This window comes from Mirounga leonina, unplaced genomic scaffold (genome assembly GCF_011800145.1).
Source record: "Mirounga leonina isolate KUSES-001 unplaced genomic scaffold, KU_Mleo_1.0 Mir_151, whole genome shotgun sequence".
NCBI lineage: Eukaryota > Metazoa > Chordata > Mammalia > Carnivora > Phocidae > Mirounga > Mirounga leonina.
Window position 1 is genome coordinate 34,935,616 of NW_023270377.1, and position 12,226 is coordinate 34,947,841.

The following is a 12,226-nucleotide window of genomic DNA, read 5'->3' on the forward strand; positions in this document are numbered from 1 at the left end:
CAGTTAGCCATTCGGACTCTTATGACTCTCACTGTGATCAATTTGCTCAGTGATTTTTACCTGTATTTGCCTCGGTATCTGCCCAATAAAGCTGTCATAAATGATAGCCGTTCTCATCGATGTTGCTGGAGAAAGGCGGCAAGGCAGATTTTATGGGTGTGCAGTTAAGTTTCATCTTTGGCCTAGGACTCACAGCCGGCTCTAGGGCTTCATACACCCTTGTGGCAGAGTCTCCTCATAATTTAAAAAGTATTCAAAGATTTAAATTAGATGAAACTCATTTTCATTGAAATGAAACATTAAATAATTTATTTTTTTGGAAACATTAAATAATTTAAATGAAGCAAACATTACAGACTTTTCCTGTTTTAAAATCTTTTAATTTTATTATTACTTCAATGTCTTTTCTAAAGTGAACACATACAAATAGACCATTTAGTGTTTTAGTTTTCTTGTTCAGTTTTCTTGGGTTTTATTTTTCAAATTTTATTGTGGAGACTGGTTTGTTCCAAGAAACGTGGTGCCATAGCTCTGTTTTGGATGTACCTGCTACATTTTTAGAATGCAGAAGCTTCAAGTGTGTGTGTGTGTATGTGTGTGTGTGTGTGTGTTTATTTCATGGATAATGACTCTTTTTTTAGGTGTGCTTTATGGGGTAGCTATAGGCTTGCTACTTTTATTCCATGGGTTTGGGTTATTTTTTTAATGTAAACATTTTTTTTTCCTGTTTTTGCTACAAATAAATTAAAATAAAAATATGCAAAATAGAGATCTATATTTTTCGCGTTCATCTTGTCAGCTGAGTTTGTAGGAATTTGGTCCAACGCATTTATTTAGCAGTTACACTGAGCCAGGCGATGCACAGGGTGTCCTGGTGGGTGAGGGGTGCTGTGGTGGGGGAGGGGCAGGGGTAGGTAGATGGAGGTGAGGTCCTCTGGAAATAAGATAAGGTCTCAAATTACTCGAAGTTCTTGGCATCCCAAGGGTGTGCCTAATGCTTTCAGAGGTGTTACAACTAAATTAGTGTTTATTTAAATGTATTAAAGCTTGCTTTGCTGCAAAATCAGTCCACACTATCCGAAAACACACTTAGTGTTCCTTTACACTTTGAAAACAGGACTACTGGGGTTTTTTTTGTTTTTGTTTTTGTTTTTGTTTTTTTGAGGTTGGGCGGTGGACGGGGGAAGTGGTGGCGGCGGATGTCAAACACAGGTATCCTGAGGTGGACCAATGTGCAATTATCCAGATTTATTCCTGCCTTCCTGTCCCTGCAAAGTAGAATTTGCAATGCACTGGGAACATCCTCACCCCAGGTTAGGGAAATCCAAGAGAAACGGTCGTGTCGCCCTGCGTGCGAGCCGTGGCGCGAGGAGCGAGGATCCCCGAGCTCGCTGTCAAGGGCTGCTGACAAAGGGGCGGTGTGACACAGGGCCGTGCGAGCGGGGTGCAGTCGTGAGGGCCGGGAGCCGCCGGCGCTTCGCTCCGCTGCCGGCGGGCGGCCGGGCGGGTCGTGTCGCCGAGCCCCGGGGGGGCGCCGGGGGAGGCGACCGCGCCGTCCCTGCCCTCGGCCCGCCGCCGCTCGCTCGGGAGGGGAGGGGCTCGGCCGAGTCCGGGCCGGGTGAGCCCCTCGGGGAGCTCGCTGTGGTCACCTCCCACGTCCTCCACCTCCCTGACACATCTGCTTTCCTGAGTGACAAATTAAAACGTCTGAAGCGCTGGAGCCCGCTGCCGCCAGCACACATGGCCAACATGTGAAGCTGCGGTATTCCCGAGTTTTGACGCATTCCATCCAGGACACAGGGACAGCAGTGTTCAGCAGTTGACACCAGAGGGGTTTCTGCTGCCTGCCAGACAGCTAAGAAGCTGCAAGAAATCTTTTGTGGGTTCCCTGAACGCTTTGAATTCTTCTCGCCGGCCTGACAGCCCTCCAATAGCACTCTGGAAAAGACTGCAATGTTCTTGTAGCGCTGGGCTAGCCTTCCTTACGGGGGTGAGCAGGACCCCAGGAAAACGTAAAGGGCGGGGGCCGGGGGGTGGGAGATAGCCCGCAAATGCGCTCTCCTGCCCGGCTGCAGAGCGGCCCGAAACCCCGCGGCCCGGATCCACATCCTTCTTCCACCCAGGCAAGGCGCGGAAGGAGCCGCAGGATCTCCAGTGGATCTTAACTTTCTCTGCCCCCCACTCCCAACCCACCTCTCCTCCCCAGCCCCCTCTGCCCCTGCAGGGTTTGTGTTCAACATCAAATTAAGTGTTCATGACAGCTAACCGCAAGTTATTAAATGTGATTCACTGCCACATTGCTGGGCCTTCACTGGTGGTACAGAATAACCACTTAGACAAACCATTTGATTCATGGCATTGATACAAAGAGTCTTTCAGAAGGAGAGAGGCCTTCTCAGGCCTTTAGCTGAAAATTGTTTTATTTCCGTTATTCTCTTAAACAGGTCAGTGAGTGAATTAAACCCCAAATCCTTTCTAACTGCTTAGCTGTGAAGTCTTTAAGATATTACAGAGCTTGTGAGAAGTGGCTGCGGATTGCCAAGTCAGCAGAAATTTAAGAAATCAGTGTCAAAAATGAACTTATGTTTGACAAGTGAGACAAACGATCTGCAGCCAGTGTGAAGGGTGGCAATCTCTCAGTGTTTAATGCTCTTCATAATTAGGTTTCCTGTCATAGAAAGGCATTATTATTTTTGAATAAGTCCCTGCTGTGAATGGAGAGTTGATGAAATAGTAACTGTTGCCTTTTTTTTTTTTTTTTTTTGCATTGATATTTCTCCTGGTTCATGTTTGGAGATAGTGGATAACGAAAGACCCATGGTCTTTTCAGAATCAGACACCTCATTTTATTGTTTCCCTATTTCATCATTCAGAGCCGGTGGGGGACAAGTTGGCTCTTCGTAAGTGTCACTATCCTCTCCAGAGTGGAGTATTAAATGTACCGGGGTGTTAGGTCCTACTTGTGCTAAGCCAACTGGATTTATGCATTTAGAAGGCCTAAAAGAGGAAGCTGAATGGTCTTTTTGCAAAATTCACGGGTGCGTACATTCTTCCCGATGACACCCGGGGACAGTTCCTGATAGAAGTGTAGTGTGGCCTGTCCTCGATGCGGTGCTCGGGGTTCAGAGGCTTACCATCTGTTTATAATTGGCATCCAGATCTGATATATTATAGAGGTATCCCAGGCTTATTGAATTTAAAAGGGGGTACCAAGTTTGTGTGGGATAAATTCAGATCTAACTTGTCATCTCTCTGCCAAGAGCGTGTAATTCATTTTCTTATTACCAACATAGTCTATTAGAAAATAAGTTAGCTATGTAACAAATTGAAGTCTAAGAAAATATCCATATTAGGAAACCTAGTTCGATGATTAAATTAGGCAAGGATTACTTTGGCGTGAATAATTCCACAATCTGCTTTTCTGTCCTGAAAAATGAGTTTAGCAAGGCATGGCTGTGCTTGTAATATTTAACAGCTTTATTTTCAGGGTTTTGAGTTATTTCCCTCTCCATCCGTCTTCCAAACATCTTGGTTTAGTGTCACCTATTTCTCTCTCGTTTATGAAATTTACAGACTTGGATTGAGTCAAATAAATGTCTTACTAAAGGAGTCAGATCCAGCTTAGTATATATTCTTTGTCCACTCATCTATTTATTCAGTGTGTAATGAGTGCTTCTTCAGCAAGAGGTATCTTGGAACCAATCAAAAGCATTTGTTTATTAAGATGTCACTAAAAGTAATACTGAAAATAGAAGGGTACGATTCACCAAGATACGCGGAGTTAAAGTAAAATTGAGTTTTCTGTTTCACCAAGGATCGAACCAGCAAAGCTTTTTGTTTCAGTTCTTAGTGAAACATCTAAATGAATGATTCCATTCTTCTCCATTTCAGATAGAATGGAGGAAAAGAATCGAATCTTTGGTGACTCGGTGTATTGCGAAATCATGATTCCTAAAAATAAGAAAAAATTAAAAATTTAAAGTTTATTTTATTGCATTAATATGCATTTGCCCCCCATATGTATGCTGCAAATGTTTTAATGTTGTTGTTTTTACTAAAACTGCCCTGTTTCTTTGTCTTTTGACTCTTTTCCTCAAGCATAAAGCAACAAGTAAGCCCTAGATAATGGAATGTTTGGACTATAGTTAATCAATGTTTTAATATAATTCAATAAAAGGTATGCTGTCTAAAAAGTGAAAGTGGCCTTCGGTTGGAAAGCAGTTTTGCTAATATTAAAAAAGAAAATGATGAAAGGCAAGGGAATTACTGAGATATTTTTGTTTACTTGAAACTATAAAGTGGTTGGACTGATGGCTTGCTTTTAACAGAACTTTTTGCATACCTACAAAAATCTGATGTAGTCTACTCCATTGGCAGGATCAGAGAAAAGGTCTGAAGTTCACCAAAAAACATTTTGCTGCATGATACAAAGTAAATAAATCCCCTGCATTCAAAATTATCTCACACATCTAATAATTAAAGGATGAGTATTGGAAGACTAAAAGACTTGGAGAGAACATGAAATTTTTTTAAAGATTCTCTAATGTAAATTGGCAAAATTTGCTGAATTTTATGATGCATGATAGATCCATTTGAGTGTATAAGTAGATTTCAAAAGTCAGTACTTATCTAGGATGGCAAATGTATTTGTCCCTTCAATACATATTTACTTAACTCCTACTATGCGCCATTCTTGCTACCAGATACCAGGGTTCAATGGTGAACAAGATAACTTTCACACACATTGTGACCTACAGTGAGGAAAATTGGAAAAAGCAAGTTCCATAAAGTGTGATAAATACTATTCATTCATTTCACCATTGATTATTTAATAAGGGCAGAGTGTGTACTAGGAAGGAAAGGGGGGAGCTTCTAGCAGAGCTTTGAGACTGGAAGCGGGTAGGAAGGATGTACACAAGTCCTTAATAAAGAATAAAATTGTAGGGAGAAGCAGTGGGTGTGGAGGTGGAGGGCACTGGATGCACAAAGAGTCAGTTGAGAAAGCAGAAAAGAGTTTGGTGTGATTTGTGCAGAAGGAAGAAATGGGCAAAAGGTGAGAAATGATGCTAGCGACATAACAGCTAACACTCATTGAGCGTATAAGGTGTGCCAAGCATCTCACAGCAACCCGGCCAAGGAGCTACCTTTATGTATCCCCGTTTTAAAGATAAGGAAATCAAGGCCATGAGATCACACATCTAGAGAGCAAGGAGCCAGGACACGAACCCAGCAATTTGGCAGTAGAACCTCCACTTTTATTATTTTAGGAGGCCAAATCTTGTTGGCACTAAGAGTCTGGTCTTTAGACAGGCACAGAAAGGCATCGAAGCATTCAACTAGGGAATTAAATCCTCCTATTGGCCTTTTAGATGGATCATTCTGACAGCAATGTGGAGAATGGACTCAGAAGGAGCAAAGTGAAGATAGTAGTTGGACGTTTGGCAAGAGTCCCATGAAGAGACTCTGGAAACCAGAACTAAGTTATGGAGGGAGGGGTGGAGAGGAGTGAGAAGAGGAGACAGAACCAAGATAACTTAGACATTGACAGGTGGGGATGGATGGTAGGGTATCAAAAAGAGTCCCTGCGTTTCTGACCTGGACAACTGAATGGATGTTCCTGCTGTTGACTAAGTTGGGAACAGGAACACAGAAGATGGACCGGGTTTGGGGGATACATGGTGGGTTCAGGTGGGACATTTGGAGTTTGAGTTTCCTTTGAAACATCTGGGTGGAAGTGCTTAGTATGTGGCTGCATCTCAGGAGAGAAGACTGGGCTGGCTGTGTAGTTTAATTCTCCCTAGTACAGAGAAATGAGGGGAGACATTCACATGCAAGGACCAGGGCCACACCACTCGGCTGCTCTCCACACGCCCTCATGCGATTTTTTGAGTTTGCTGTTGTCTGTTTTCTTCCCACATCCATCTCCTCATTTTCCTCTTCTCACAAACAGAAGGTGAGAGAAGGGAAGTGATCCCTTATCTACTCCTTCAGATTTTCTGCCCGGGTATTTCTTCCTTCCTCCTCCTCTTCTTGATTCCCATTTTTAACTAAGAGTGAAGTTACCTACCATTCTTTCAAGCCACAGAACCAGGAGACACTCTTCTTCCTCCACACCTGGACTAGTCACCTGTCACAGCTTCGGAGTCTCCCCCAGGAAGGTCTTCAGGCCGGGGCCCAATGATGAGGTCACTCTGCCTTCTCCCATCTGGAGGTCCTTTTTACTGGTCATCAGATTCATCTTTCTAAACAGCAAAACAGATCAAGCCATTCTCTTGCATGAAGAAGCTCAGGAGTTCCCAGGAACATTCAAAATGCAGCCCAAGATCCTTAGGGGAAGGAGGAAAGGGATCTAAATGTACTGAGAAACTATCATGGGGCCACATACTTTGTGGACTGCTTCAGTCAGTGTCTAGGAAAGAGATGGCGTGCTCAGATCAGGATAAATGAAGGAGAGTTTATCTTCAGAGGAGCTATTTCAGAGGTGTGGCTGTATGGACCAAAAACCACGAGAGAGTGTAATAACTGGGGGAAAGGGTAGGAAACATAGAGAAATGATTTAAAAATCGAGATGTTTCCGTTTTTCTATTAGCCATTTGTCTTTTAGAAATGAAGAAACTGAGGGGAAATAATTTGCCCAATATCACACAGCTAATAAGTGGCAAAATCAGACCCAGGAGTCACACATAAATCCATCTACTCTTCAGCCTCATATATTTCTGCCTTACACTGTCTAGCCTCCATGCTATGGCATATGAGACCTTTCATAATCTGATCCCTACTAGCTTCCCATTTTTATCTTCCCTCTGTCCCTGATTCACCTTTAATTCTAACTCTTCCTTGAACACATCATGCCCTTTGAAATCTTGTTACTCTGTCTAGCACTTTCCACTTGGTCAATTTCCATTCATCCTTTAAACCCTGGATAAAGTGCTTCCACTCAATTATTTCTTGACTTCTTGAATTAACTATGTGAGCACCCTGTTCATTTATATATTGTACTTCATATCACATTTTATTGTAATTACCTGTGACTCATCTGCCCTGGACCATAAGCTTTCTCCTCATGTGGAAGATCTCTGTCATTCATCTCTGTCTCTCTTGCACTTTGCTCAGCACAGGGCTCAGAGTGGGTGTTTAATACATGATTGCTAGGTGGATATTGAATTCAGGCTAAGAAGCTTTAAATTCCAAAGAAGAATAAAATAAGGGGGAAAGAATCAAATCTATAAAATGTTTTTGTCTACCACCACAAAATTTGTGAAATATTGTCAGCCAGTGTGGGCCAGCAGCCTTCTGAGATCTTTCTCCCCCAGCTGCCAAACTCCTGCTCCTCATTGCTCCTTTGTACTTCCATAGAGGGTACCCACAGACAGATAGAAGTTGTTCATACCAAAAATTAGCCACTGAGAAAAGGAAGCTGGATTTCACCCTAAATCCCCTGCAACTGAGTTATGTTATCAGAGGATATCCAAGTTTCTTGAACACCTGTGAATAGGAAAATTCCTTGCCATATCAGGTCTTGTACTGCCTAAGTTTCTCTCCCTTTCTCTGCCATCCTTAATTTGTTCCTAGATTTAGAAGTTAAAAATAAAATCCGCTGACTTTTCTCTCTTCCCAGGCGCATTTCTAAGTCCTTTATGCATCTGTGTCCAGACCGTCTTAGATAATCATCTCTGCTAGTATCCCGCCGCTGCTGTGGTAAATAACTACGCACTTAGTGACTCACAACAACACGAATGCATTCTCCTGCAGTCTGGAGACCAGAGTCTAAAATCATGGTGTCAGCGGGGCTCTGTTCCTTCTGGAGGCTTCAGGGGAGAATCAGTTTTCTGGCCCTCTTCGGCTTCTGGAAATTGTCTCCATTCTTTGGCCTGTGGCTCCTTCCTTGCTTCACTGGGACCTCTTGCTTCCGTCGTCATCTCTGCCACTAGTAACTCTGATCCTTCTGTGTTCTTCTCACAAGGTCACGGTGATTGCATTGCACCTGGGTTATCCAGGGTAACCTCCCCATCTCAAGAACCTTAACTTAATCACATCTGCAAAATTCCTTGGGCCCTGTAAAGTAGCGTGTTCACCGGTTTCTGGGGCTGTGGACGTGGATATCGTCAAGGCGCCGTTATTCAGCCTACAACAAAATCTTAACAACTGGTATTAATTGAGTGACTGCTGTATGTTAGACAAGCACTGTGCTAAGTACTTTAAACACCTTGCTTAACTTCCCTCCAACCCTGAAAAGTTGTTTTATTATCATCCCTATTTTACGGATGAGGCCACTGAGGAAGAGATGTTGGATACATTTGCTCAGTCCAGACTGAAGTCCGGCTTGATTTTAATCATAACTACCATTTGTTCCCCAGGGCTGATATTGTCATTGATTATTTGTATCTTATAATTTGCAGAGTTTACAATATGACTTTTGCAGAAAGTCACCAGATGGCCATTCTATCCCCTCCTGTCTCTTCCTAGACAGCCTGTTCCCCCAAGCCTTCCAGACCCAGAAAAATATTTAATAGAAACATTTACACTAAAGCGCTAGGGGTTTAATCTGCCATTCTTCACAGGAGTTTTTGCATTTTAATGGAGTTTGGGAAGAAGGAAGGAAGAGAAAAAGCTGGGTAAGGAAAAAAATACTGAGTGGGACATCCATCTAAGACTTGCTTTAGGTAATAGACTTATAACCGAGCATACAAGGGACGTACAGTTTCGGCCCGGGGAGCTCAGAAGCCCTTAGCCCGTGGTGGGAGGGTGTCCCAGTCCTGGGCCTGTTTGCTCTCAGGGCCCTTTCTCACTCTCTTCTGCTCTGCTAGGATTATAGGAAGTCTGTGTCATCAGGTTCGACAGGGACAGTCACTGGTGGGAGATCGCAGAGTGAGCGGAATAGCATTTCTTCCCTCCCCAGGTCTGTCTCTCCCATCCACAGAGCCCAAGATAAAAAGTCAAATGGAGGTCCCCATACCATATGTCCCTGTGCCTCAATATTTAAGAGTTATAAAGCAAGCTAACAAATTGATAAATAACACCCACTCTATCTTCCTACCTCATCAATTATACTTGCATGTAGACTTGAACGCTAATTGCAGAATTCTTGGCCTCCTGGGCGATGGTGGCCTGAGTAGAGCTGGCCCTGGTCTCCACACCCCTGCCCATGCTTTGGCCTAGGCTCTGGCCTGCCACTTACTTGTCTTGACCTTCCATGCACACATGTAGATATCTCTGTCCGTGTGTCCAAGCTCCATCCCCTTATCTCAAATAGTTGCCCTTGGCCTCACCTGTAGCTCCCTGTAGCCCCCAGCATTCCTCCCTCCACAGCAAGGATGGGGAAGAGACCACAGGGACTCTAAAATGCTCAAGGGCAGGCCTTCTGGCCCTGGTCTAGGAGCCGTGCCGTCCTCTCCCTTTCTGCCTCATGTGGTATCTCAGCCAGTGACTGTCTCCTGCCTGGCTCAAGCTTCACTTCCTCCCCTATCCCTCCAATCTAGGAGAGCCCATGGCCTCCCACTCTTGTTAATCCTGGGTTTCCTAACTGTCCCCTGTTCCAACAGGAGTGGAACCAATCGACTCTATTAAAATTCTTATTTTCAAACGTTTAGAGAGGTTTCTACCTTCCTGATTGGACCCTAACTATTACAGCAGCACATATTTATGGATTTTGCCTGGGGCTGTTTGGGAACGGGAGCACTCCCCCCCACCCCCCACCTCTTATGAATGCGTTTGAAAAGTTCAGTGATGCTGAGGAGAGTATCTCCACTGAGGGAAGCCATAACTTTACATCAGCAGTGCTAGCTTTCCAAAGAGATTTCTCAGGAAAAGGGAACATACTTCCCTGCTGAAGTAGCCCATCTGAAATCTCAGAGAAAGAATCATTCGGTTGCCACCGTTGCATTTCTTCTGGAGGTTGACCTTGACAGTTCTTTACAATAGAATCACTTCTATATGCACACTAAGCTTTTGCAAAACTTTATGAAAACCAGACTTCGTACAGTGTTCTGAGTTTTGCTGCATCAAAAAGAAGTTTAAATATTTTCGTTTAATGTGGAAATATTTTTAGATGATGAAGATGATTAAGTGTTGAAAATGTAGCGATCTGTTTGGCACCAAGAGAAAAGAAATATGAAGAATTTTTAATAAAAATCTGACCACAATGGTGTTGGAACACAATCTGTCTGAAATACAAGACAGATACTTTATCCCACAGGCTAAGCTGACTTTACTAATAGTTTTGGACAGTTACAGGTGTAATTTTAGCTACCAAAGGGAGCACAAATTGTGTTATAAGAATGCAATAGAAACAATGGGAAATGCAATTAAATTTTTAAAAAAAAAAACTGAATATAAAGTTAGCAGAGCTAATACAAAGCATATTTTCATAGACTTTCACCAACAATGTATGTGAATCCAAGCTATTATGAAAATCAGATTTACTTGCCGGCCTTCTTATGCAAAGAGCGTGAAGGTTGTTTTTGCTAGGAGCTCTAGCTCTAAAGATTACATAAACCTTGCACCTAATACAATTATTTTTTATATGTTTGGTTTAAAAAACTAAATCTTTAAAGAAATGCCACCCCAAATGAAATAATTCTGATGGATACTTAGGTGAAAAAGATAGAGGTGCCCATCACTCTTGCTTCTATATAGTAAGTGAGGATGTGTCTCTTTTGTCTACGTGGCTTTAATTTACCATTGTGAGACACAGCGTGTGTGGGGAAAATATGTGGAGAGGGAAGCTTTTATGTGTTTTTCTGATTAAAAAAAAATCAGTGCCACCAGTCCATGAGTGATCCTAAAATAACAAAGCAGTTATATGTGTGTGTGTGTGTGTGTGCATGCTGAAAGGAAAACTTTTGGTAGGGAAACAGATTTAAGTTTCAAGTTTCCAAGGATCTATTTTAAATGACAGTGAGGAAAAAAATATTGTAAAAGTGATGAAAAATATCCCAGCAGTATCCTTTCAGAAGGCCATTTAACTTCTGGTGGTTTACGTTGTGCAACATAATTTCTACAGCCTTTGAAATATGTGGGCACCCTCACTGCTGTTTGTGTTCCCAATACTCGGAATCAAATGCTCCATTAGGGCTCTGAGAAGACAAGAGTTTCCAGAAGGGCTTGGTAATTGCCCATTCATTACTCAACTACAATGACAGAGAATCATCGTCTCTCTCTCTCTCTCTCTTTTTAAAGATTTTATTTATTTATTTGACAGAGAGAGACACAGCAAGAGAGGGAACACAAACGGGGAGTGGGAGAGGGAGAAGCAGGCTTCCCGCGGAGCAGGGAACCCGATGTGGGACTCGATCCCAGGACCCTGGGATCATGACCCGAGCCGAAGGCAGACGCTTAACCAACTGAGCCACCCAGGCGCCCTGAGAATCATCATCCCTTGCCCTGAGTAATGCAGGCAGGCAGTTTAAGCCAGGCACGGGAAGAGGCAGGATACTGTCAACTCGGGAGGCTTCTGCAACCCAGTGAGCAGTATTGGGCATAGACTCAGGTCTCCATTAAAGGTCGGGTTATTCCTCTCCTGTGTCCGGAGGATGAGACTGCTCTGCACACAAGGATGCTCTTACACAGGCAGACCATGCCAATAAGAAGGCTGCTCCTACGTGCAGCAAGGAACGAGACAGCCACACACCCGCCCATCCTCTCACTCTGAGTTCTCTATGGAGGGTGTCCCCTGCCCTCTGTAACTCGGGCATTTCTAACACCGGTCAGTGACACAGTGCTCCCCCGGGTATAACTAATAACGTCATTGGCATTCCTCTCAGGTTTGTCATGGAATTCGCAGACCCTTGTCACGCTAGAATCACCTTCTTGATGTGCTTTCCACTTTTAAATCTCAGCTGTGCACCCTGGGCCCAGTGGTGTAGAGGTTAAAATATTATTTATTTTTAAGTACTTTAATTTTTTAATTTTTTAAAAAGATTTTATTTATTTATCTGAGAGAGAGAGCATGCATGAGCAGGGGGAGGGATAGAGGGAGAGGGGGAAGCAGGCTCCCCGCTGAGCAGGGAGCCTGATGCGGGACTCGATCTCAGGACCCTGGGATCATGACCTGAGCCAAAGGTAGGCACTTAACTGACTGAGCCACCCAGGCGTCCCTATTTTTAAGTACTTTCAGAGATACTTCTTAATTTTTGTATCTTTGTGAAGGACAGCAGGGTAACTCCCCATTTTACAGATGGTATAACTGAGGCTTTCCCTAGGTAACTGATGTCAGGAGGGAACCTAA